Source organism: Schistocerca nitens, chromosome 8 (assembly GCF_023898315.1).
Source record: "Schistocerca nitens isolate TAMUIC-IGC-003100 chromosome 8, iqSchNite1.1, whole genome shotgun sequence".
Lineage (NCBI taxonomy): Eukaryota > Metazoa > Arthropoda > Insecta > Orthoptera > Acrididae > Schistocerca > Schistocerca nitens.
Genome location: NC_064621.1, coordinates 631,146,725 through 631,161,841, shown reverse-complemented (window position 1 = coordinate 631,161,841; position 15,117 = coordinate 631,146,725). Strand labels below are relative to the sequence as shown.

At 48.9% G+C, this 15,117-nt stretch overlaps 5 non-coding genes across 5 annotated transcripts; 1 reads left to right on the top strand and 4 right to left on the bottom strand.

Annotated features, from left to right (window-relative positions):
• Positions 1 to 3,982: 3,982 nt before the first annotated feature.
• Trnat-ugu (transfer RNA threonine (anticodon UGU)) lies at positions 3,983 to 4,057 on the bottom strand. Its single transcript has one exon. It is a non-coding gene; the product is annotated as a tRNA-Thr (tRNA).
• Positions 4,058 to 8,610: 4,553 nt separating this feature from the next.
• Trnat-ugu (transfer RNA threonine (anticodon UGU)) lies at positions 8,611 to 8,685 on the bottom strand. Its single transcript has one exon. It is a non-coding gene; the product is annotated as a tRNA-Thr (tRNA).
• Positions 8,686 to 9,500: 815 nt separating this feature from the next.
• Trnat-ugu (transfer RNA threonine (anticodon UGU)) lies at positions 9,501 to 9,575 on the bottom strand. The gene has a single exon. It is a non-coding gene; the product is annotated as a tRNA-Thr (tRNA).
• Positions 9,576 to 11,863: 2,288 nt separating this feature from the next.
• Positions 11,864 to 11,938, bottom strand: Trnat-ugu (transfer RNA threonine (anticodon UGU)). Its single transcript has one exon. It is a non-coding gene; the product is annotated as a tRNA-Thr (tRNA).
• Positions 11,939 to 12,471: 533 nt separating this feature from the next.
• Positions 12,472 to 12,546, top strand: Trnat-ugu (transfer RNA threonine (anticodon UGU)). Its single transcript has one exon. It is a non-coding gene; the product is annotated as a tRNA-Thr (tRNA).
• The last annotated feature ends 2,571 nt before the right edge of the window (positions 12,547 to 15,117 follow it).

Here is a 15,117-nt window from a genome sequence, read left to right as displayed (position 1 = left end):
AGACGGTTGCGAATGGTCCTCGCCGATACCCCAGGAGCAACAGTGTCCCTAATTTGCTGGGAAGTGGCGGTGCGGTCCCCTACGGCACTGCGTAGGATCCTACGGTCTTGGCGTGCATCCGTGCGTCGCTGCGGTCCGGTCCCAGGTCGACGGGCACGTGCACCTTCCGCCGACCACTGGCGACAACATCGATGTACTGTGGAGACCTCACGCCCCACGTGTTGAGCAATTCGGCGGTACGTCCACCCGGCCTCCCGCATGCCCACTATACGCCCTCGCTCAAAGTCCGTCAACTGCACATACGGTTCACGTCCACGCTGTCGCGGCATGCTACCAGTGTTAAAGACTGCGATGGAGCTCCGTATGCCACGGCAAACTGGCTGACACTGACGGCGGCGGTGCACAAATGGTGCGCAGCTAGCGCCATTCGACGGCCAACACCGCGGTTCCTGGTGTGTCCGCTGTGCCGTGCGTGTGATCATTGCTTGTACAGCCCTCTCGCAGTGTCCGGAGCAGGTATGGTGGGTCTGACACACCGGTGTCAATGTGTTCTTTTTTCCATTTCCAGGAGTGTATGTACGTTGTTCACGTACGTATTTTTCTGCGAACGTTGTGCTCTCGTCCTTTGCATTACTCTTTACCGATTCGTAAAGCGGCACAATGTCTTGAGTTGATTCCCTTGTGTTCTGACTTGAGTAATCCTATCTCCACTGTGATTTTCTCTACGTTTTCTGGCAAGTCGTCACAGAAAGAATGTAGCTTCGCTAAATTCTCTTGGGTTTCACTAATTCCGGATAGCTCCTGTCGGTATATGTGTGTTAGTGTTTCAAATTTTTCTCCCATTATGCCTTTTAGTTTCTCACCCACATCGTGAACTGAAATTTGTACTTGTTCATTAATTTTCTTATCCACCTCCTTGGAGATTTGCGAAATCTGCTGTATGAACTTAGTGCCCAGACTACTGAGTTCTGTGCGCAAATTTTTTACCTCGTCTGAAATGTGTGTCATATTTGTATTAACCTCCCCGATCTCGGACTTTACTGTGGTCATGTCTGCTCCCATATTAGTCATGTCTGATTATATTATGTCTAAACTCGCCATCATTGAATTGATTGTGTTCATATCTGCTTGTGTCGTTTCTAAACTTGACATTTTCGTCTTAAAACCTGACATTTTTTGAATATATGTCTGCCTTCATTGCATTCATGCCTGTTTCTATCGTTTCTGTTAAGGTTCGAAATCAGGCTTGCATATCTTCCCTATTCACTTCCGGCCTAGTCCTGTCAGCATCTGCGTCTGTACTACGCGTACTGCTCTTATTTAAAATATTCTCTTGCCTCGAGGTGCCATTTGTTTCGTCTATTGTAATCAACGTATTGCTTGTAATGAAATGTTCTGTATTCACGGGCGTCGAATGCAACAATAGCATGTCGCGGCCAGCATCCAAATAATCACCGCTTAACGGTTTCAAACCGCTCATTGTTGCGTTCTCCAAATATACATCCACTGCTTTGGCGTTTTGATTTTCGAATGACATTTCCTTATTGTTTTGACCCTCCATAATAGAAATCCTTATCCCACTGCAGTTATCAAAATCAAAATTTTCTCTCTTTAGATTTTACTTCCGCGGTACTTCTGACGCGAAAAAATGCATTACAGCTGTATGTAATTGTAGTCTCAATTGTTGTTCAATCAATATATTTTCAGTACCAACAAAGAAATGTCATTGTCTCTACTTGACTACAATAGCGTTAATCTCTGAAGCACTAGGATTTGGATTTTAGGAAATAGGCGCATGGATTTTCTAATAGGACTACTGCGAACGCATTCTCTGTATGCATTGCGCGGTCCTGATTGTTGTCTCGTAAGACGCAAGTCAGTGAAGGGGCGTCCAGTACAAAGACTCCACCAGACCTGTCACCCCTCGAAATTATAAATAATAATTATTAGTATTACTTCGTAAAGACGAAGAAATAAATTTCAAAAAAATTTTGGTGAGACTCATTCTGTTCTAAAATCGTTTAAGCTATCGCAAAAAGAAGCTAAGAATCACTGACCCTTCAGTACTTTTATTTAATAGATCATTGATTTTATGCCCTATAAACAGGGTGAAAACAATTTACACCGACAAACTCTGCTAGGTCGCATGGGACATCGAAACGAATATTTTTATCTATTGTATGTGAAGATGTTTTAAACCGGTGGATGGTGTTTTCTGTGTATGAAAATTAATTAAACCACAAACTCTGGGAGATTGGATGGAACACTGAAAATACTTTTTCTAATGTATTTTACGGCGAGGCACTATTTTACGAGGCCATCAAATCTTCCATAGAGTAGACAAAAAGTAAATCAAATAATTTTAATTCTTTATTGAAAGACACAACAACATTAACAAAGCCCAATTACTTGCACTGCAGTAGAGGCTCAAAAAGTCTCCATTTACTTCTAGACAAAGGTTACACCTGTAAATCATATTCTAACACGCTCAAAGAGCGGAGAAGTGTCTTTAATATCTCCTCCCCCTGCTGCTGCTGCTACAATCCGGGCAACCAGATCCTCTTGTGGTTCAACAGCGATTTTCTTAAGAAGGTTGCGCATCGATACCCATACAAAAATGTCCGGTGCGGGGGGGGGGGGGGGGGAAGGGGTTGGGGATAGAGCAGACCGTGGTACAGGACCACGTCTACAAATCCACGTTTCTGAAAATCGTCGGGTTAAGAACTGACGCATGCTGCAACCACATAAGCTGTCCTGCAGTGAGTGGCACGTCATTCAGCAATTTTGGTAATGGTTCAGGACTCGAACCTCCGACGTGAGGGGCCGCACAATCCGTAAAATGTTGCCTCAAACGGCGCGACCACTCCGCCCGGCTTGGCAATGGTTGGCGAGGTAATTGTAATAATCCATGCCATTTGCTGTCCCAGGTAGGGTGGACGGCCCAGTTAAACAGCCACCAACAACACCTGTCTAGCCGGGTGGGTGACCGAGCGGTTCTAGGCGCTACAGTCCGGAACCGCGTGACCGCTACGGTCGCAGGTTCGAATCCTGCCTCGGGCATGGATGTGTGTGATGTCCTTAGGTTAGTTAGGTTTAAGTACTTCTGAATTCTATGGGAGTGATGACCTCAGAAGTTAAGTCCCATATTGCACAGAGCCATTTCAACCATTTGAACACCTGTCTACACAGCCACGTAGAACTGCAATTGATAATCCCTAGTAAATGTGGCATGTGGACTAAACTCAATCCAGTCGCGCGAATCGTGGATGTTGAAGACCCCCATCACGCCCAGACATTGCCTAATCCGTAATCAGCACAGAGAATGGAAATGTAGGAAAAATTTGAGGCTGTTCCAGGTACCACTGTGGAAACTATTCTCAGAGTGGGTAATCATCTGGTTCCAAGTTGTACACACGCTGTGAGCGAAATGGATCTAACTTACGGTCATGAATTGCATTACTTTACATTTGTCTCATTCTTCGCCATGTACGCGCAGTTGCACGATTGCTGATGCTAGGATTTTGCTCTGCATACTGCACGAGTGCTTCGTTAATATGTTCAGTTCGCACTGAGCGACTTCTTCCCTGTCCAGGTAATCTGTTAAATGACCCGGTCTCAAGCAGACTTCGATGTACAGCAGTAAACGTCGAACGGTGCGGGGTCGGCGATTGGGATGTTGTTGTTGAAAACACGCTGTGCTGCTCGCCCCTTGTGCTTGGCTATGTAGTAGGTACCTACCATATCACTGTATTCACGTCAGGGGTATCACTACACTCGTTAATAACTACTGTGCTGGTTCAAGACGTACAACGAAGTGTGAATGCGTAACAGCTATTACAACTGAACAGCGAATACGCCCTCCCGGATTACAAAAAAAGGAATCTGGGAATTATGACACTAGAGAAATAAAATGATAATTAAATAGACACCCTAGCTGCAAGCAGGCGTTGATACACTTCATTGGGGACATGTTGAAAATGTGTGCCCCGACCGGGACTCGAACCCGGGATCTCCTGCTTACATGGCAGACGCTCTATCCATCTGAGCCACCGCGGGCACAGAGGATAGTGCGTCTGCAGGGACTTATCCCTTGCACGCTCCCCGTGAGGTCCACATTCCCAACATGTCCACAACACTACATTCGTAGTGCGCCTAATAGATGTTTGCCCATCAAACTCATTACTCGTGGCAGATTCATCTACCAAGTCCCGTACGAGTTCGGGCATAGCGTGTGCGTTCGCACAAGAAGGTCAAAGGCCGGGAACCCATACTTTTTTAACTATATATATGACGGTAATATCTGTTCCCGAAAGAACAGTTACCATGGATGACCATGCAGCTTTGCTAGAAATGAAATGATAATTAAATAGACACACTAGCTGCAAGCAGGCGTTGCTACACTTCATTGGGGACATGTTGAAAATGTGTACCCCGACCGGGACTCGAACCCGTGATCTCCTGCTTACATGGCAGACGCTCTATCCACCTGAGCCACCGCGGGCACAGAGGATAGTGCGTCTGCAGGGACTTATCCCTTGCACGCTCCCCGTGAGGACCACATTCCCAACATGTCCACAACACTACATTCGTAGTGCGCCTAATACACTCCTGGAAATTGAAATAAGAACACCGTGAATTCATTGTCCCAGGAAGGGGAAACTTTATTGACACATTCCTGGGGTCAGATACATCACATGATCACACTGACAGAACCACAGGCACATAGACACAGGCAACAGAGCATGCACAATGTCGGCACTAGTACAGTGTATATCCACCTTTCGCAGCAATGCAGGCTGCTATTCTCCCATGGAGACGGTCGTAGAGATGCTGGATGTAGTCCTGTGGAACGGCTTGCCATGCCATTTCCACCTGGCGCCTCAGTTGGACCAGCGTTCGTGCTGGACGTGCAGACCGCGTGAGACGACGCTTCATCCAGTCCCAAACATGCTCAATGGGGGACAGATCCGGAGATCTTGCTGGCCAGGGTAGTTGACTTACACCTTCTAGAGCACGTTGGGTGGCACGGGATACATGCGGACGTGCATTGTCCTGTTGGAACAGCAAGCTCCCTTGCCGCTCTAGGAATGGTAGAACGATGGGTTCGATGACGGTTTGGATGTACCGTGCACTATTCAGTGTCCCCTCGACGATCACCAGTGGTGTACGGCCAGTGTAGGAGATCGCTCCCCACACCATGATGCCGGGTGTTGGCCCTGTGTGCCTCGGTCGTATGCAGTCCTGATTGTGGCGCTCACCTGCACGGCGCCAAACACGCATACGACCATCATTGGCACCAAGGCAGAAGCGACTCTCATCGCTGAAGACGACACGTCTCCATTCGTCCCTCCATTCACGCCTGTCGCGACACCACTGGAGGCGGGCTGCACGATGTTGGGGCGTGAGCGGAAGACGGCCTAAAGGTGTGCGGGACCGTAGCCCAGCTTCATGGAGACGGTTGCGAATGGTCCTCGCCGATACCCCAGGAGCAACAGTGTCCCTAATTTGCTGGGAAGTGGCGGTGCGGTCCCCTACGGCACTGCATAGGATCCTACGGTCTTGGCGTGCATCCGTGCGTCGCTGCGGTCCGGTCCCAGGTCGACGGGCACGTGCACCTTCCGCCGACCACTGGCGACAACATCGATGTACTGTAGAGACCTCACGCCCCACGTGTTGAGCAATTCGGCGGTACGTCCACCCGGCCTCCCGCATGCCCACTATACGCCCTCGCTCAAAGTCCGTCAACTGCACATACGGTTCACGTCCACGCTGTCGCGGCATGCTACCAGTGTTAAAGACTGCGATGGAGCTCCGTATGCCACGGCAAACTGGCTGACACTGACGGCGGCGGTGCACAAATGCTGCGCAGCTAGCGCCATTCGACGGCCAACACCGCGGTTCCTGGTGTGTCCGCTGTGCCGTGCGTGTGATCATTGCTTGTACAGCCCTCTCGCAGTGTCCGGAGCAAGTATGGTGGGTCTGACACACCGGTGTCAATGTGTTCTTTTTTCCATTTCCAGGAGTGTAGATGTTTGCCCATCATACTCATTACTCGTGGCAGATTCATCTACCAAGTCCCGTACGAGTTCGGGCATAGCGTGTGCGTTCGCACAAGAAGGTCAAAGGCCGGGAACCCATATTTTTTTAACTATATATATGACGGTAATATCTGTTCCCGAAAGAACAGTTACCGTGGATGACCATGCAGCTTTGCTAGAAATGAAATGATAATTAAATAGACACCCTAGCTGCAAGCAGGCGTTGCTACACTTCATTGGGGACATGTTGAAAATGTGTACCCCGACCGGGACTCGAACCCGTGATCTCCTGCTTACATGGCAGACGCTCTATCCACCAGAGCCACCGCGGGCACAGAGGATAGTGCGTCTGCAGGGACTTATCCCTTGCACGCTCCCCGTGAGGACCACATTCCCAACATGTCCACAACACTACATTCGTAGTGCGCCTAATACACTCCTGGAAATTGAAATAAGAACACCGTGAATTCATTGTCCCAGGAAGGGGGAACTTTATTGACACATTCCTGGGGTCAGATACATCACATGATCACACTGACAGAACCACAGGCACATAGACACAGGCAACAGAGCATGCACAATGTCGGCACTAGTACAGTGTATATCCACCTTTCGCAGCAATGCAGGCTGCTATTCTCCCATGGAGACGGTCGTAGAGATGCTGGATGTAGTCCTGTGGAACGGCTTGCCATGCCATTTCCACCTGGCGCCTCAGTTGGACCAGCGTTCGTGCTGGACGTGCAGACCGCGTGAGACGACGCTTCATCCAGTCCCAAACATGCTCAATGGGGGACAGATCCGGAGATCTTGCTGGCCAGGGTAGTTGACTTACACCTTCTAGAGCACGTTGGGTGGCACGGGATACATGCGGACGTGCATTGTCCTGTTGGAACAGCAAGCTCCCTTGCCGCTCTAGGAATGGTAGAACGATGGGTTCGATGACGGTTTGGATGTACCGTGCACTATTCAGTGTCCCCTCGACGATCACCAGTGGTGTACGGCCAGTGTAGGAGATCGCTCCCCACACCATGATGCCGGGTGTTGGCCCTGTGTGCCTCGGTCGTATGCAGTCCTGATTGTGGCGCTCACCTGCACGGCGCCAAACACGCATACGACCATCATTGGCACCAAGGCAGAAGCGACTCTCATCGCTGAAGACGACACGTCTCCATTCGTCCCTCCATTCACGCCTGTCGCGACACCACTGGAGGCGGGCTGCACGATGTTGGGGCGTGAGCGGAAGACGGCCTAAAGGTGTGCGGGACCGTAGCCCAGCTTCATGGAGACGGTTGCGAATGGTCCTCGCCGATACCCCAGGAGCAACAGTGTCCCTAATTTGCTGGGAAGTGGCGGTGCGGTCCCCTACGGCACTGCATAGGATCCTACGGTCTTGGCGTGCATCCGTGCGTCGCTGCGGTCCGGTCCCAGGTCGACGGGCACGTGCACCTTCCGCCGACCACTGGCGACAACATCGATGTACTGTAGAGACCTCACGCCCCACGTGTTGAGCAATTCGGCGGTACGTCCACCCGGCCTCCCGCATGCCCACTATACGCCCTCGCTCAAAGTCCGTCAACTGCACATACGGTTCACGTCCACGCTGTCGCGGCATGCTACCAGTGTTAAAGACTGCGATGGAGCTCCGTATGCCACGGCAAATTGGCTGACACTGACGGCGGCGGTGCACAAATGGTGCGCAGCTAGCGCCATTCGACGGCCAACACCGCGGTTCCTGGTGTGTCCGCTGTGCCGTGCGTGTGATCATTGCTTGTACAGCCCTCTCGCAGTGTCCGGAGCAAGTATGGTGGGTCTGACACACCGGTGTCAATGTGTTCTTTTTTCCATTTCCAGGAGTGTAGATGTTTGCCCATCATACTCATTACTCGTGGCAGATTCATCTACCAAGTCCCGTACGAGTTCGGGCATAGCGTGTGCGTTCGCACAAGAAGGTCAAAGGCCGGGAACCCATATTTTTTTAACTATATATATGACGGTAATATCTGTTCCCGAAAGAACAGTTACCGTGGATGACCATGCAGCTTTGCTAGAAATGAAATGATAATTAAATAGACACCCTAGCTGCAAGCAGGCGTTGCTACACTTCATTGGGGACATGTTGAAAATGTGTACCCCGACCGGGACTCGAACCCGTGATCTCCTGCTTACATGGCAGACGCTCTATCCACCAGAGCCACCGCGGGCACAGAGGATAGTGCGTCTGCAGGGACTTATCCCTTGCACGCTCCCCGTGAGGACCACATTCCCAACATGTCCACAACACTACATTCGTAGTGCGCCTAATAGATGTTTGCCCATCATACTCATTACTCGTGGCAGATTCATCTACCAAGTCCCGTACGAGTTCGGGCATAGCGTGTGCGTTCGCACAAGAAGGTCAAAGGCCGGGAACCCATATTTTTTTAACTATATATATGACGGTAATATCTGTTCCCGAAAGAACAGTTACCGTCGATGACCATGCAGCTTTGCTAGAAATGAAATGATAATTAAACAGACACCCTAGCTGCAAGCAGGAGTTGATACACTTCATTGGGGACATGTTGAAAATGTGTGCCCCGACCGGGACTCGAACCCGGGATCTCCTGCTTACATGGCAGACGCTCTATCCATCTGAGCCACCGCGGGCACAGAGGATAGTGCGTCTGCAGGGACTTATCCCTTGCACGCTCCCCGTGAGATCCACATTCCCAACATGTCCACAACACTACATTCGTAGTGCGCCTAATAGATGTTTGCCCATCATACTCATTACTCGTGGCAGATTCATCTACCAAGTCCCGTACGAGTTCGGGCATAGCGTGTGCGTTCGCACAAGAAGGTCAAAGGCCGGGAACCCATATTTTTTTAACTATATATATGACGGTAATATCTGTTCCCGAAAGAACAGTTACCGTGGATGACCATGCAGCTTTGCTAGAAATGAAATGATAATTAAATAGACACCCTAGCTGCAAGCAGGCGTTGCTACACTTCATTGGGGACATGTTGAAAATGTGTACCCCGACCGGGACTCGAACCCGTGATCTCCTGCTTACATGGCAGACGCTCTATCCACCAGAGCCACCGCGGGCGCAGAGGATAGTGCGTCTGCAGGGACTTATCCCTTGCACGCTCCCCGTGAGGACCACATTCCCAACATGTCCACAACACTACATTCGTAGTGCGCCTAATAGATGTTTGCCCATCATACTCATTACTCGTGGCAGATTCATCTACCAAGTCCCGTACGAGTTCGGGCATAGCGTGTGCGTTCGCACAAGAAGGTCAAAGGCCGGGAACCCATATTTTTTTAACTATATATATGACGGTAATATCTGTTCCCGAAAGAACAGTTACCGTCGATGACCATGCAGCTTTGCTAGAAATGAAATGATAATTAAACAGACACCCTAGCTGCAAGCAGGAGTTGATACACTTCATTGGGGACATGTTGAAAATGTGTGCCCCGACCGGGACTCGAACCCGGGATCTCCTGCTTACATGGCAGACGCTCTATCCATCTGAGCCACCGCGGGCACAGAGGATAGTGCGTCTGCAGGGACTTATCCCTTGCACGCTCCCCGTGAGATCCACATTCCCAACATGTCCACAACACTACATTCGTAGTGCGCCTAATAGATGTTTGCCCATCATACTCATTACTCGTGGCAGATTCATCTACCAAGTCCCGTACGAGTTCGGGCATAGCGTGTGCGTTCGCACAAGAAGGTCAAAGGCCGGGAACCCATATTTTTTTAACTATATATATGACGGTAATATCTGTTCCCGAAAGAACAGTTACCGTGGATGACCATGCAGCTTTGCTAGAAATGAAATGATAATTAAATAGACACCCTAGCTGCAAGCAGGCGTTGCTACACTTCATTGGGGACATGTTGAAAATGTGTACCCCGACCGGGACTCGAACCCGTGATCTCCTGCTTACATGGCAGACGCTCTATCCACCAGAGCCACCGCGGGCACAGAGGATAGTGCGTCTGCAGGGACTTATCCCTTGCACGCTCCCCGTGAGGACCACATTCCCAACATGTCCACAACACTACATTCGTAGTGCGCCTAATACACTCCTGGAAATTGAAATAAGAACACCGTGAATTCATTGTCCCAGGAAGGGGAAACTTTATTGACACATTCCTGGGGTCAGATACATCACATGATCACACTGACAGAACCACAGGCACATAGACACAGGCAACAGAGCATGCACAATGTCGGCACTAGTACAGTGTATATCCACCTTTCGCAGCAATGCAGGCTGCTATTCTCCCATGGAGACGGTCGTAGAGATGCTGGATGTAGTCCTGTGGAACGGCTTGCCATGCCATTTCCACCTGGTGCCTCAGTTGGACAAGCGTTCGTGCTGGACGTGCAGACCGCGTGAGACGACGCTTCATCCAGTCCCAAACATGCTCAATGGGGGACAGATCCGGAGATCTTGCTGGCCAGGGTAGTTGACTTACACCTTCTAGAGCACGTTGGGTGGCACGGGATACATGCGGACGTGCATTGTCCTGTTGCAACAGCAAGCTCCCTTGCCGGTCTAGGAATGGTAGAACGATGGGTTCGATGACGGTTTGGATGTACCGTGCACTATTCAGTGTCCCCTCGACGATCACCAGTGGTGTACGGCCAGTGTAGGAGATCGCTCCCCACACCATGATGCCGGGTGTTGGCCCTGTGTGCCTCGGTCGTATGCAGTCCTGATTGTGGCGCTCACCTGCACGGCGCCAAACACGCATACGACCATCATTGGCACCAAGGCAGAAGCGGCTCTCATCGCTGAAGACGACACGTCTCCATTCGTCCCTCCATTTACGCCTGTCGCGACACCACTGGAGGCGGGCTGCACGATGTTGGGGCGTGAGCGGAAGACGGCCTAAAGGTGTGCGGGACCGTAGCTCAGCTTCATGGAGACGGTTGCGAATGGTCCTCGCCGATACCCCAGGAGCAACAGTGTCCCTAATTTGCTGGGAAGTGGCGGTGCGGTCCCCTACGGCACTGCATAGGATCCTACGGTCTTGGCGTGCATCCGTGCGTCGCTGCGGTCCGGTCCCAGGTCGACGGGCACGTGCACCTTCCGCCGACCACTGGCAACAACATCGATGTACTGTGGAGACCTCACGCCCCACGTGTTGAGCAATTCGGCGGTACGTCCACCCGGCCTCCCGCATGCCCACTATACGCCCCAATTCGGCAGTACGTCCACCCGGCCTCCCGCATGCCCACTATACGCCCTCGCTCAAAGTCCGTCAACTGCACATACGGTTCACGTCCACGCTGTCGCGGCATGCTACCAGTGTTAAAGACTGCGATGGAGCTCCGTATGTCACGGCAAACTGGCTGACACTGACGGCGGCGGTGCACAAATGCTGCGCAGCTAGCGCCATTCGACGGCCAACACCGCGGTTCCTGGTGTGTCCGCTGTGCCGTGCGTGTGATCATTGCTTGTACAGCCCTCTCGCAGTGTCCGGAGCAAGTATGGCGGGTCTGACACACCGGTGTCAATGTGTTCTTTTTTCCATTTCCAGGAGTGTAGATGTTTGCCCATCATACTCATTACTCGTGGCAGATTCATCTACCAAGTCCCGTACGAGTTCGGGCATAGCGTGTGCGTTCGCACAAGAAGGTCAAAGGCCGGGAACCCATATTTTTTTAACTATATATATGACGGTAATATCTGTTCCCGAAAGAACAGTTACCGTGGATGACCATGCAGCTTTGCTAGAAATGAAATGATAATTAAACAGACACCCTAGCTGCAAGCAGGAGTTGATACACTTCATTGGGGACATGTTGAAAATGTGTGCCCCGACCGGGACTCGAACCCGGGATCTCCTGCTTACATGGCAGACGCTCTATCCACCTGAGCCACCACGGGCACAGAGGATAGTGCGTCTGCAGGGACTTATCCCTTGCACGCTCCCCGTGAGATCCACATTCCCAACATGTCCACAACACTACATTCGTAGTGCGCCTAATAGATGTTTGCCCATCATACTCATTACTCGTGGCAGATTCATCTACCAAGTCCCGTACGAGTTCGGGCATAGCGTGTGCGTTCGCACAAGAATGTCAAAGGCCGGGAACCCATTTTTTTTAACTATATATATGACGGTAATATCTGTTCCCGAAAGAACAGTTACCGTGGATGACCATGCAGCTTTGCTAGAAATGAAATGATAATTAAATAGACACCCTAGCTGCAAGCAGGCGTTGATACACTTCATTGGGGACATGTTGAAAATGTGTGCCCCGACCGGGACTCGAACCCGGGATCTCCTGCTTAAATGGCAGTATGATGGGCAAACATCTATTAGGCGCACTACGAATGTAGTGTTGTGGACATGTTGGGAATGTGGATCTCACGAGGAGCGTGCAAGGGATAAGTCCCTGCAGACGCACTATCCTCTGTGCCCGCGGTGGCTCAGATGGATAGAGCGTCTGCCATGTAAGCAGGAGATCCCGGGTTCGAGTCCCGGTCGGGGCACACATTTTCAACATGTCCCCAATGAAGTGTATCAACGCCTGCTTGCAGCTAGGGTGTCTATTTAATTATCATTTCATTTCTAGCAAAGCTGCATGGTCATCCACGGTAACTGTTCTTTCGGGAACAGATATTACAGTCATATATATAGTTACTAGAGAAATATATTTGTTTTCGTGTTTCGTGCAGCCTCCCACAGCTTGTCGGTTTTACTAATTATAACCCTGTATAAAGACACTGCAGCGAAGCAACAGTAATTATTTACCCATTCTGCGTCTTTCGCACAGTACAAAGATGCGACAGCTAGACAACAACGGGTTTCTCACGAAAAAGGGAGCTTTGTGAATCGCTGCAAACTAAAGGAGAACTTTCTACAAGGGACCAGATCCATTAATAGCATGAAAGTACTATGGAGAGACGAGACAATAGTGAAACTGCATCTGCAGCCAGGGAGTGTGAAGTTCATAATATACGCAACCGTTTCGCAAGTGTTATCAAGTTCAGACATGGGCTGTCACTGTGAAATGTCTTTTGGTTCTGCCGGAACTGTGTTGGCACAGGAAGAGAACTGCAGCCGACTTTTTCGAGCTGTAGAAATAATCAAATGAGGGGTGCCCAAAAGGCAATTAATGTTAAAAGGTACGCGAAAATGGCTCCTGAGAGTGGCATTTTTCGTCAGGAATTGATTCCTTACATACCGACCCCTCTTCTATAATCTAATTTTTACCGAAGGACGCGCATCGCGGAAAAATCTTTCTATACGGCAACGCTATGCCTTCAAGGGCCATATCTAGGAATGACATATGCTACAAGCTCGGATGAAACCTCTAAAACGTAATCGCTTTGTTGTGTGTGTTTACCTAACAGATAACCTCACCCAGACTGACTGGCATAAAAAAGAGGAGGAAGGATTCGTCGTGTCTCAGTGCTTTTATCGACTCTGAACACGGGCTAGAAACGGAGAAGGATGGAAGAGGAGGAAATGACGTGCACCTGATTTAAGGAACCTGAAATGAAAACCGGTTGCAACCATGCTGCAACTTTGTTGCGGAGTGCCTTGGCGAAACGAGGGAACATCACGAAGTATTTAACGATTAGTGGGATTCGACCGTAGTAAGAAAATGCACAGGAAAGTCAAGTACTATGTTCCTTTCTGAGAAGAGTTGCATTATTCAAAATAAGCCTTCAGTCGTAAAAGACAATTGAACAATAAAAAAATTATACTAGGGTCATTCCATAAGTGATGACAACTACGGTCTATCGTGCCAACGTGTGGCACCTTAATCTCAGCCAATACATTCGAAAGCCCGTGGCAAACATTACTAAAACCAACTGACAGATTGTGACTGCATACGAAGACGACTCGGTACCAGCACTTGAAACATTCACCGTGACTTTGGTCATGATATAAGTTGGATCCAGCCTCCCCCCCCCCCCCCCCCCGAACACTCATCATGCGATTTCGACCTCATTCCACAGCAGAGGAAACTGTTTTAATTATATTACCACCACAGATGTCAGTATTGACAACTCGTCTTGCCACCCCCACCAACAAAAAATGGCATATTTCAGAGCGATGCTACACCGTATTAAAAAAGTACCAGTGAGTGACATAGACCAACAAAATGAAATCAATATATTTAGAACAGTTGTCCATAATAATGGATATAAACCCATAATAATACAAAACCTCCACAACAACATATAGACAAAAACCACAGATCCACTTTACAGCAGTCACTTCAAGCCAAATCAGTGTGCCACAGAAGCCAAATCTGAATATGCTACCCTCCCATAGATAGACCCACTATCATACCAAATAGCAAACTTGTTTAAAAAGAAAAATATCACAATCAACTTTTCCACAAACAATAAATTACAACAAAAAGGAATCCATGATGTAAATACCTCCAAGAGTCTCTGCCATAAATCAGGAATATACAAACTCAGATGCAATACATGTCCAAAGTTCTACGTTGGACAGACAGGCAGAAGTTTTGAGATTGGATACAAAGAACACATTGATGCTTTAAGACTTGGAAACTTGAACCAATCTGCATTTGCAGCCCACATTGCTGAAGAAAACCATTCAGTGAGAAACATTGAGAACAAAAATTTTACATCTAGCAGAAAAAGGAGCCTCTAGGAATATATTAGAAGAAACAGAAATACACACACAAAAACGGCCGCCAGACTATATCCTTTATGAAAAAACAGAGTTAACTAACAGCCCTTTCCTGAAAAATTTCAAAAAAATTATTTTGCCACCTCCAAAGCAAATAATATTCCTATGCCTATCAGCAGATCAAGTAGCAAATTTATATGTTACTATAATTCTCATGACGCTAAATGTAATTAAATAATGTACTATTTTACGAAACAGCACTAAAAAAAAGAACAACTTTATAATTAATGTAACATTATCCGCGCAATAACTCAAAAAATCTGTGTCTCTGTACTAGTGTAAAAGGCATTTCGATTGCGTAAGTGAATATATGATCCTTTTCCAAACATAGGACATCTTCAAATCTTACGATATATCATAGCATCTTTGATACTCATATGTTTGTAAGC